The sequence below is a fragment of the Talpa occidentalis genome, unplaced genomic scaffold (genome assembly GCF_014898055.3).
Source record: "Talpa occidentalis isolate TD23 unplaced genomic scaffold, MPIMG_talOcc4v2.1 talOcc4.7, whole genome shotgun sequence".
Taxonomy (NCBI): domain Eukaryota; kingdom Metazoa; phylum Chordata; class Mammalia; order Eulipotyphla; family Talpidae; genus Talpa; species Talpa occidentalis.
This window is the reverse complement of record NW_023605083.1, coordinates 105,415,852-105,425,518: the sequence shown is the minus strand read 5'-3', so window position 1 is coordinate 105,425,518 and position 9,667 is coordinate 105,415,852.

Below are 9,667 nucleotides of genomic sequence, written 5' to 3'. Positions count from 1 at the left end.
GAAGATAAACGGGTGACGCCAGCAAACTGCCTGAAGAAGAAAGTTGCCATAAAAGAGGACTAGAAGGGAGGGAAGCGCAGAACCCTGCTCCCCTCCCCCGCCCACAGAGTCGGCACTCTCCGACCGGCAGAGAGGAGGAAAACAACAAACTAAAATGACCAACAAGAACAAACTACGCAGCAAGCGGGACTGTGAGTGGAAAGGAACTATTGCAGCCACCACACCCCGTGAACAGGAGCTGTGGAGAACCCTGCAGGATTCGCCGCGGCGGTGAGCAAACGGCTCCGGGCACCATTAGAGAAGAACAAAGACCCCGGGAGATGCGCACACAGCCCGGGCTGCCGGTAAGCTTGGGAAAAGCGGCGCCCTTGGTGCACTTGAAAAGCAAACGCTGACCGGGATCCCGGCTGCCCAGGTCCCCACGCCTGCGACCTAGGCTTGCGGGGAGACGCGCGGAGGCCCTCACGGGGGTGAAAGTCCCTCACTGAGTAAGCAGGAACCAGGCGCCCAGGCACGGGAGCGGGTGCAAAAGGCGCCATTCCCGCGCCACTGAACTGGGCTACAGCCCGCGTCCTGGACCTGAGGGCTCTGAACTGAGACCCGGGGCACGAAATTCTGGGCGTGGGTTCTCCACGACGGTGGGGCACAAGGCAGACACAGCACCCCAAAGCTGTTGAGGTTTACCCTACCATTCTCGCTCTCTGTTCCCTGTCCCACGGGGGTGGGGGGGGGTTGAAAAACAGCCCCCCAAGGACAATAGGAGAGATCTCTGGCGCCACCTAGCGACCAGAAAAAAAGTCACTAACACCCCAAAGAACAGGGAAATTTCTTAAGACTTCTTGAAAAGGGCAGAAGGCTTCTGGAGGACCCAGTGGCCAGCTGGGAAGTTAGCCCACGCCAGCAGTGTGAGCCCACAGAGGGAGCAGGCACCCACGTCCGGGGCAGACCGGGCACGCAGAAGAGTGTGCCTGAGACCGGATGCGCAGGGACTGCGTCCCGCTTCGCCAGTTTAGAACAGGGACATTTCTTCAGTAAAGACTGCCTAAAACCAGCAGAAAGCTCCCCCAGAAGCCAGAGATGGTTCCTGGAGGAGCCAGAGGGGAGCGGAGAAGTTCACCCAAGATGACGGCCAGTCCGAGCAACACAGTGTCCCAATGCATACGACAAATTAGAAAACAGACAGTAGGGAGTAGAAGAACCACACGCAACCTAACAACGCCTCAGGAAAGAAGCACACCACAAAAAGAAAACCACCCTCCAGATTGCAACGACAGTAACTTGGAAGAACTTCTGAGCCTTCCAGAAAGAGAATTTAAAATTGCCCTGATTAAAAAAGTGGCAGAAGTCATAAAGGAAAACAATGATCAGAAGAAGGAAATTGAGTCCCTAAAGAGGGAAAACAATGGTCAGAAGAATGAAATTGAGTCCCTAAAGAGGGAAAACAATGGTCAGAAGAATGAAATTGAGTCCCTAAAGAGGGAAGTAAAAGAAATGCAAGAGATCAAAGAATTAATGGAGGAACTAAAGAACTCTGGGAAAAGCAATGAAAGCAGAATAGATGAAATGGAAGAACGAATAAGTACTCTTGAAGACACAGAAATAAAAAGAACCAAAACAGAAAAGGAAAGAGATGTACGAAGGAAAAAGAACGAAGAAAGACTTCGGGAACTATCTGACTCCATGAGGAAAGGAAATATAAGAGTTATAGGAATTCCAGAAGGAGAGGAGAGAGATGTAGGAACAGAGAAAATATTCCAGGAGATAATTGAAGAGAACTTCCCAAATGCGAAGAAGGAGCTGAAAATTGATATACAAGAAGCAAGAAGAACACCAAACTTCCACGACGAAAGGAAAAACACAGCAAGACACATAATAGTAAAGCTCCCAAGAATCCAGGACAAGGAAAAAATAATGAAGCTGACAAGAGGGAAGAAACAGATAATATTCAAAGGAAAACCAATCAGGCTGACATCAGACTTCTCTGAAGAAACACTACGGGCAAGGAGAGAGTGGAGGGACATAGTCAACAGACTCCAAGAAAACAGATGCCAACCAAGAATACTCTATCCCGCAAAGCTCTCCTTCCTCTATGAAGGAAGAATATGGACCTTCCCAGACAAAGAGAAACTCCGGAATTTCATTACAACTAAACCTCCACTCCAAAAAATACTACAAGGAATCCTAAAGCCAGAACCTCAGAGGGACGAATAACAACGAAAGAAGACCAAAAAAAAAAAGTTATTAAAAGAATAAATAAATAAAATCAAAGGAAAGACAAACACAATGGCAAATACAGATGCTAACATATCAATATTAACTCTAAATGTAAATGGACTAAACTCTTCAATAAAAAGACACAGAGTTGCAGCCTGGATTAAGAAACAAAACCCAACCTTTTGCTGTCTCCAGGAAACACATTTAGCTACAAAAGATAAAAATAGGCTCAAAGTTAAAGGATGGAAAACAATCCTACAAGCAAATGGACCAAAAAAGAAAGCAGGAACAGCTATTCTTATATCAGATAAAACAGACTTCAAACTCAAAAAAATAAAAAGAGACCATCATAATGGTCACTACATTATGATCAAGGGGACAATACTTCAAGAAGAAATAACACTCATTAACATATACTCACCAAACGAAGGAGCACCAAAATATATTAGACAACTGTTGTCCTCTCTGAAAACAGACATCAGAGAAAACACATACATAGTGGGAGACTTCAACACACCACTATCAACAATGGATAGATCAACAAGACAAAAAATAAGTAAAGAAACTAAAGCTCTAAATAAGGACCTAGAGCATTTGGGCTTAACAGACATCTATAGAACACTAAACCCAAAAAAAAGGAGTACACATTTTTCTCAAGCGCACATGGATCATTCTCCAGGATCGATCACATACTGGGGCACAAGACAAACATCAACATATACACCAAGATTGAAATCATACCAACCATTTTTTCTGACCATGAAGGCATCAAACTAGAAATAAACCATAAAAAGAAGGCAAGGAACTATCCTACCTCATGGAGATTAAAAACCACACTACTGGAAGACCACTGGACTAACGAGGAGATCAAAGAAGAAATTAAAAATTTCTTTGAATTGAATGACAAGGAGGACACTAATATCCTAAATGTATGGGATGCAGCAAAAGCAGTAATAAGAGGAAAATATATATCAATAGAAGCTCACATCAAAAAACAAAAAAGAACTCAAAGAAATAACCTAATCTCGAAGCTCAGAGATCTAGAAAAAGAACAACAAAAAAACCCCAAAACCAGTAGAAGAAAAGAAATAATAAAAACCAAAGCAGAAATAAATGAAATTGAAACTAAAAAAAACAATCCAAAAGATCAATGAAACCAAGAGCTGGTTCTTTGAAAAAAATCAATAAAATAGACAAACCCCTAGCCAGGCTCACAAAGGAAAAAAGGGAGAAAGCACAAATAAACAGGATCATCAATGAAAGAGGAGAAATCACAACGGACACAGCAGAAATCAAAAGAATAATCAGTAACTACTATGAACAGTTATATGGAAAAAAGTTCAACAATCTAGAGGAGATGGACAAATTCCTACAACTCTACAATCACCCAAAGCTAGATAAAGAAGAATAGAACACCTAAACACACCAATTACAAGCAGCGAAATTGAAATGGTAATCAAAAACCTTCCCAAAAACAAAAGCCCAGGACCTGATGGATTTACAAATGAATTCTACCAAAGATTCAGAGACGAATTAGTGCCTATCCTTCACAAACTCTTCCAAAAAATTGAGAAGGAAGGGACAATACCAAACACATTCTATGAAGCCAACATTACACTAATACCAAAACCGAATAAGGACAACACAAAAAAGGAAAACTACAGGCCAATCTCCCTAATGAACACTGATGCAAAAATCCTCAATAAAATTTTAGCTATCAGAATCCAACAATGTATCCATAAGATAATTCACCACGACCAAGTAGGATTCATTCCAGGGACACAAGGATGGTTTAACATCAGAAAATCAATCAACGTTATCCAACACATCAACAAAAAGAAATATAAAAACCATATGATAATATCAATAGATGCTGAGAAAGCTTTCGACAAAGTGCAACACCCATTCATGATAAAACTCCTTGAAATTCTTGGGATACAAGGAACATACCTCAACATCATAAAGGCCATCTATGACAAGCCAACAGCCAGTATCATTCTCAATGGTGAAAAGCTGAAAGCAATTCCATTAAGATCTGGAACAAGACAAGGATGTCCACTCTCACCACTGCTTTTCAATATAATACTGGAAGTCCTAGCCAGCGCAATAAGACAAGAGAAAGACATACAAGGAATCCAAATAGGAAAAGAAGAAGTCAAACTATCACTATTTGCAGATGATATGATAATATACATAGAGAACCCCAAAATCTCCACAGAAAAACTCATTCAACTCATCAATCAATTCAGTAAAGTGGCAGGATACAAAATCAACACGCAAAAGTCAGTAGCCTTCCTATACACAAACAATAAATCTGAAGAAGAAGAAATCAAAAAAACCATCCCTTTTATTATCGAAACAAAAAAAATCAAATATTTGGGAATAAATCTAACAAAAGAGGTAAAGGACCTATACAAAGAAAACTATAAAACACTGTTAAAAGAAATAGAAGAAGACACAAAGAAATGGAAAGACATCCCCTGCTCATGGATTGGAAGAATAAACATTATTAAAATGGCCATCCTACCAAAAGCAATATACAGATTCAATGCTATTCCAATCAAAATTTCAATGTCATTCTTCAAAGAAATAGAACAATTATTGATGAAATTCATATGGAATCACAAAAAACCCCGAATTGCCAAAGCTCTCCTGAAAAAGAAAGAAGGGAATGGAGGCATCACACTCCCAGACTTCAAACTATACTACAAAGCCATAATCATCAAAACTGCATGGTATTGGAACAAGAACAGACATACAGACCAATGGAATTGAATAGAAAATCCAGAAATAAACCCACAGATTTATGGTCAACTAATCTTTGACAAAGGAGCAAAGACTATGCATTGGAGCAAAGAAAGTTTGTTCAATAAATGGTGCTGGGAAAACTGGGTCGCTACATGCAAAAGAATGAAGCTTGACCACTACCTCACACCATACACAAAAATCAACTCAAAATGGATTAAAGAACTAGACATAAGACCTGAAACCATAAAATACATAGAAGGAAATATAGACGAAACACTATGGGATTTGCACATCAAAGACATCTTTACAGACACATCACCCAAAGCAGTGATAGTGAAGGCAAAGATCAACAGCTGGGACTACATCAAATTAAAGAGCTTCTGCACAGCAAAAGAGACAATAACAAAAACAAAGAGAAACCCCACCAACTGGGAGAACATTTTTGCACCCAACACTAGTGAGAATGGCACATATTAAAAAAACTAGCAACAACAAATGTTGGCGAGGGTGTGGAGAAAAAGGAACTCTTCTGCACTGTTGGTGGGAGTGCAAACTGGTCCAACCACTATGGAGAGCTGTGTGGAGATTTCTGGACCTACTAAACATAGAGCTTCTATATGATCCAGCAATTCCACTCCTAGGTATTTACCCAAAGGACACAGAAACATCAATTCCAAAGAACACCTGCACCCCTATGTTTATAGCAGCACTATTTACAATAGCTAAGCTTTGGAAACAGCCCAAATGCCCAAAAATAGATGAGTGGATCAAGAAGATGTGGTACATATACACCATGGAATATTACTCAGCATTCAAAAAAGATAAACACATGCAATTTGCAGCAACATGGATGGCACTGGAAGGGATCATGCTCAGTGAAATAAGCCAAAAAGAAAAAGAAAAATACCGGATGGTCTCACTCATAGCAGGAATCTAGAAAACTTAAATAAGGGACCAGGAAAATGAATAACTATAAGAAAGTGAAAATCAAAATCAACAAAAAACTATGAACCAGAGACACTTTTTGGGGGTGGGGGGCGGGAGGGGAGGGATTGGGGTCAGAATGGGGCGTTTGCAATTGTATGGGGGAATATAAAAATAAAATTTATTATTAAAAAAAAATAAAAATAAATAAAAATAACAAGAAAAAAAGGGTCAGGTTGGCATTGGTCTTCTCAGAAGGTTTCATGCAGAAAACAGTGGCGGTACATCAGCACAAGAGCGAAAGAAAGATAGTGTGAGCCATGGTATGTCAGTTTTTCTATGCAGTCACTCAGTCTTCCATGAGTGGAGAATAGAGACATTTTGCATTTTGTATAATTAAGAACTCAGGGAAGATCATTCCCTTGAAACTAAACTATCATTCCTGACAAACTAAATTAGAGTATGAGCTTCATCCAACCATAAATGATTGTAGGGATTTTGGCAGAAAGGTCATCAGTGAAGACTGCCTAAAGATCTAAAACTGAAAACAAAGTTGGAGGTAAAGCTGTGTACATGATTTGTAAATGACATGCACTGTGACAATACAGAAATTGCATGCCCATGAGGAGAAAACACAGAAGACAACAAGGTGGAAAGTTTGTGTGGCCATATCATAGGTCATATCTAACAAAAAGATTACCATTTCAAACTGATAACTCTACTTGTAGAAAGTTAAGTATATATATATTTTTAAGATTTATTTATTTATTTATGCAATCACTGGGTACAGTCAGAAGCGTGGGAGGATGAGAGGATTCACCAGAGACAGAGTGGGAAACAGAACAGGCAGACTGACGAAATACACTGCTGAGGGGAGAAGCGGGTGCGGCAGGAAAGGTTCACGCTCTATGTGGGACCCTCCCTGGTGGCCGGGAATCGAACCGGCTCTGCAGAGGCTGCGGGCAGCCTCGTAGCGCAGTGCTCAACTGCTGCGCCACCAGGGGAGGCCCAAGTTAAGTATATTTAAAAGTACAAAGATAAGCATTAGAAACATGATACTATTAGAAAAGAGGGAAATAATAGGGGAGGACAAATTTTTAAGATTTTTATATTGTCTCCTTAAGCCATCTAACAAAGAGAAACCTGAGAGCAAGTGGTATTATATAGACACTATTTGTCCATTTTCTTCTCCCAATATATCTCTCTCCTGTATTCTACCTCGATATTCTGTTCACTTCCTAGGCAAAATGGTATAGATTTTGTTGTGATTTGATGCTTTCAAAACTCCCACCAATATTGTCCTTCACAGTAGAATGCTGACAGCCTTCTCTTTGAAAGACTAGGGTGCCTTTTCTATGAAGGTTCTCTCTTGCCGATCCCCCAGTTAGTGGAAATCATTTTGACCTTTGTCTAGGTAATCTGAGGGCAATCTGTTTGGGGGATGTGATGAAATATGGAGAAAAGGTAATGCTTTGTAACTGCTAGGAAGCTGGCTAAGGAAGACAGTGGAAATGAGATGGAACTGGTTTCCTGGGTGGGCCTAATTAGTATCTTCTTTAGCCCTTCTATTCTCTTTCACTAGCTTTAACCCAACCTTTAAACACCCTAGCCAGGTCCAGCACCCCTGGGTGGGGTTGTCCAAAAGGGGCCCCAAAGTTTCTGTGTTGGGCCAGTGAGACCACAACAAATCAGAGTCATGACTGAGCTAATAATGGTCAGGGGAAGGCAGGAGGGAAGGAGAAAGATGAGTTGGAGTCAACAGGCCCAAGAAGGGGAAGGACTCAGCCAGAGGTGCTGGAAGAGCTGACTCTAATGAGCATATCTTAGGGGAGTAGGTAGCAAGGGGGGCTCCTGCTTGGTTTAGTCCAACCTCTGCTCTAGCTGCTACTTTTGCAGGGCACCCTCCTGCCACTGTGCCTTGGAATCCCAGGGAACAGGTGTTTCTCCATTTTGCCACTGCCAAGTACCCTGTCCAGCACCCTTTAGTTTCCTCACCACACTGAGACCAGTTGGTAGAGGTAACTGCAAATGTGAACTGCGAGGGCTTCTTTCCCAGTCCCCCAGCCCTGGGAGACCACCGAAACACAGATCCTTGAGTGGGGAATTCATCCTGGTGTCACATCACAACGGCTCTAAAGAACAGGGAATATCAAGCAGATTAAAGGAAGGGAACAATTAATACTGACTATTCATGGGGCCTCCCTGGTGGTCCACTGAATGATGAAGCAATCCACAACCTCTGCAGGCCAGGGAGCATTCCACATGGCGCAGCAGACCTCTCCTGTCTCGCCCCGCTGCTCCCCTCAGCCGTGTATTTTAGTAGATCTGCCTGTTCTGCTCCCCACTCTGTCTCTGGTGAATCCTCTCACCCCCTGCATCGCTGACCTGTACCCCAGTTCTTGTATGCATTGTGCAGAAAAATGCACCAATCATAAGCTTGATGAAAGTGAAAACACCCAGGCTGTAAAATTCATTCATATCCCCTTCATTCCTCATTCCCTTTTCTCTATAGTAATAGTATCCTGACTGTTAATATCATAGATTGGTTTTGTCTGGTTTTGATGCTAAGTGGAACCATTCACTCAGTATATAGTCTATTCTGTTAGGTCCAGCTTCTTTCACTAAATATGTTATGAATTCAATGAATTATGTTTTGTAAGCTAGTTCCATATTGTTGCATGTAGCATAGTTTGTTCACTTACACTGGTATATCATTTGCTCCTGAATAAATATGGTAACAATTGTTCTTTTTGTATGGACTTTGCAGTTATTTCCTCTTGGGTGTTATGAAAAATGTTCCCTTTGATTGTCCTACATGTTTATGGGTGCACATAAGTACATATTTATGTTGTGTACCTAGGAGTTGCAGGCTATGCATAGATTCCACTTTAGTGGCTGCCAAACACTTTAAGGGAATACTGCCAAATACATTTCCCCAAGTGGTGGTAACAATCTACCTTCCAGACTTCTGTGCATCAGTTCCATCTAGTTACTCCACACTATCAACCACACTTGGTTTTGTCAGTTTTTTTTTTTTTTAATATTAGCCATTCTTGTGGATCTGTAGGGTATCTCAATAATTTTTACATTTTTCCTGATAATTAGGTTGATTATATTTTCATATACTTTTTGACCTATTTTATTAAGTGCCTGATTTGCTCCAACTTTATTCTTCTTCAGGATAGGCATTACTATTCTTGAATATGCATTTTCATATACATTTTAGAAATAATTTTTTGTCTCTGTCACCCCCAAAACTCAAAGCTTAATTGTTATTTCATGGGCTCGATGTGTCAGTTTGGGGAGAATTTAAATGTCTAGTGTTGAGTCATTCAGTCCATGAACATGGGAATAATTCTCACTAATGTTGGTTTTCTTCTATTTCTCTCAGTCATTTTATAGTTTTCTAATGAAAAGTCCTTTAGCATTTTTCATTTGATTTATTCCTAGGCATTTGATTGTATTATACTATTATAAATGGCATAATCTTTTAAATTTTAATTTCCTAATTGTTACAGGTATACAGAAATACAATTGATTTTTGTAAATGGTATCTAAAGTCACTTATTACTTCCAAAAATTTATCTGTAGTTTTTTTCAGACTGTAAAATCCTGTTGTGTGACTTATTTGAAGCTTTTATTTATTGATTTTCAATCTTTATGCTTTGCAGTTCCTGTTCTTGTCTTACTACACTAGTTAGAACCTCCAGTACAAAGTCAAATAGAATTGAAAATAACAAGTATTGTTGGCTCATTCTTAATCTCAGGGGGTCATTAAATA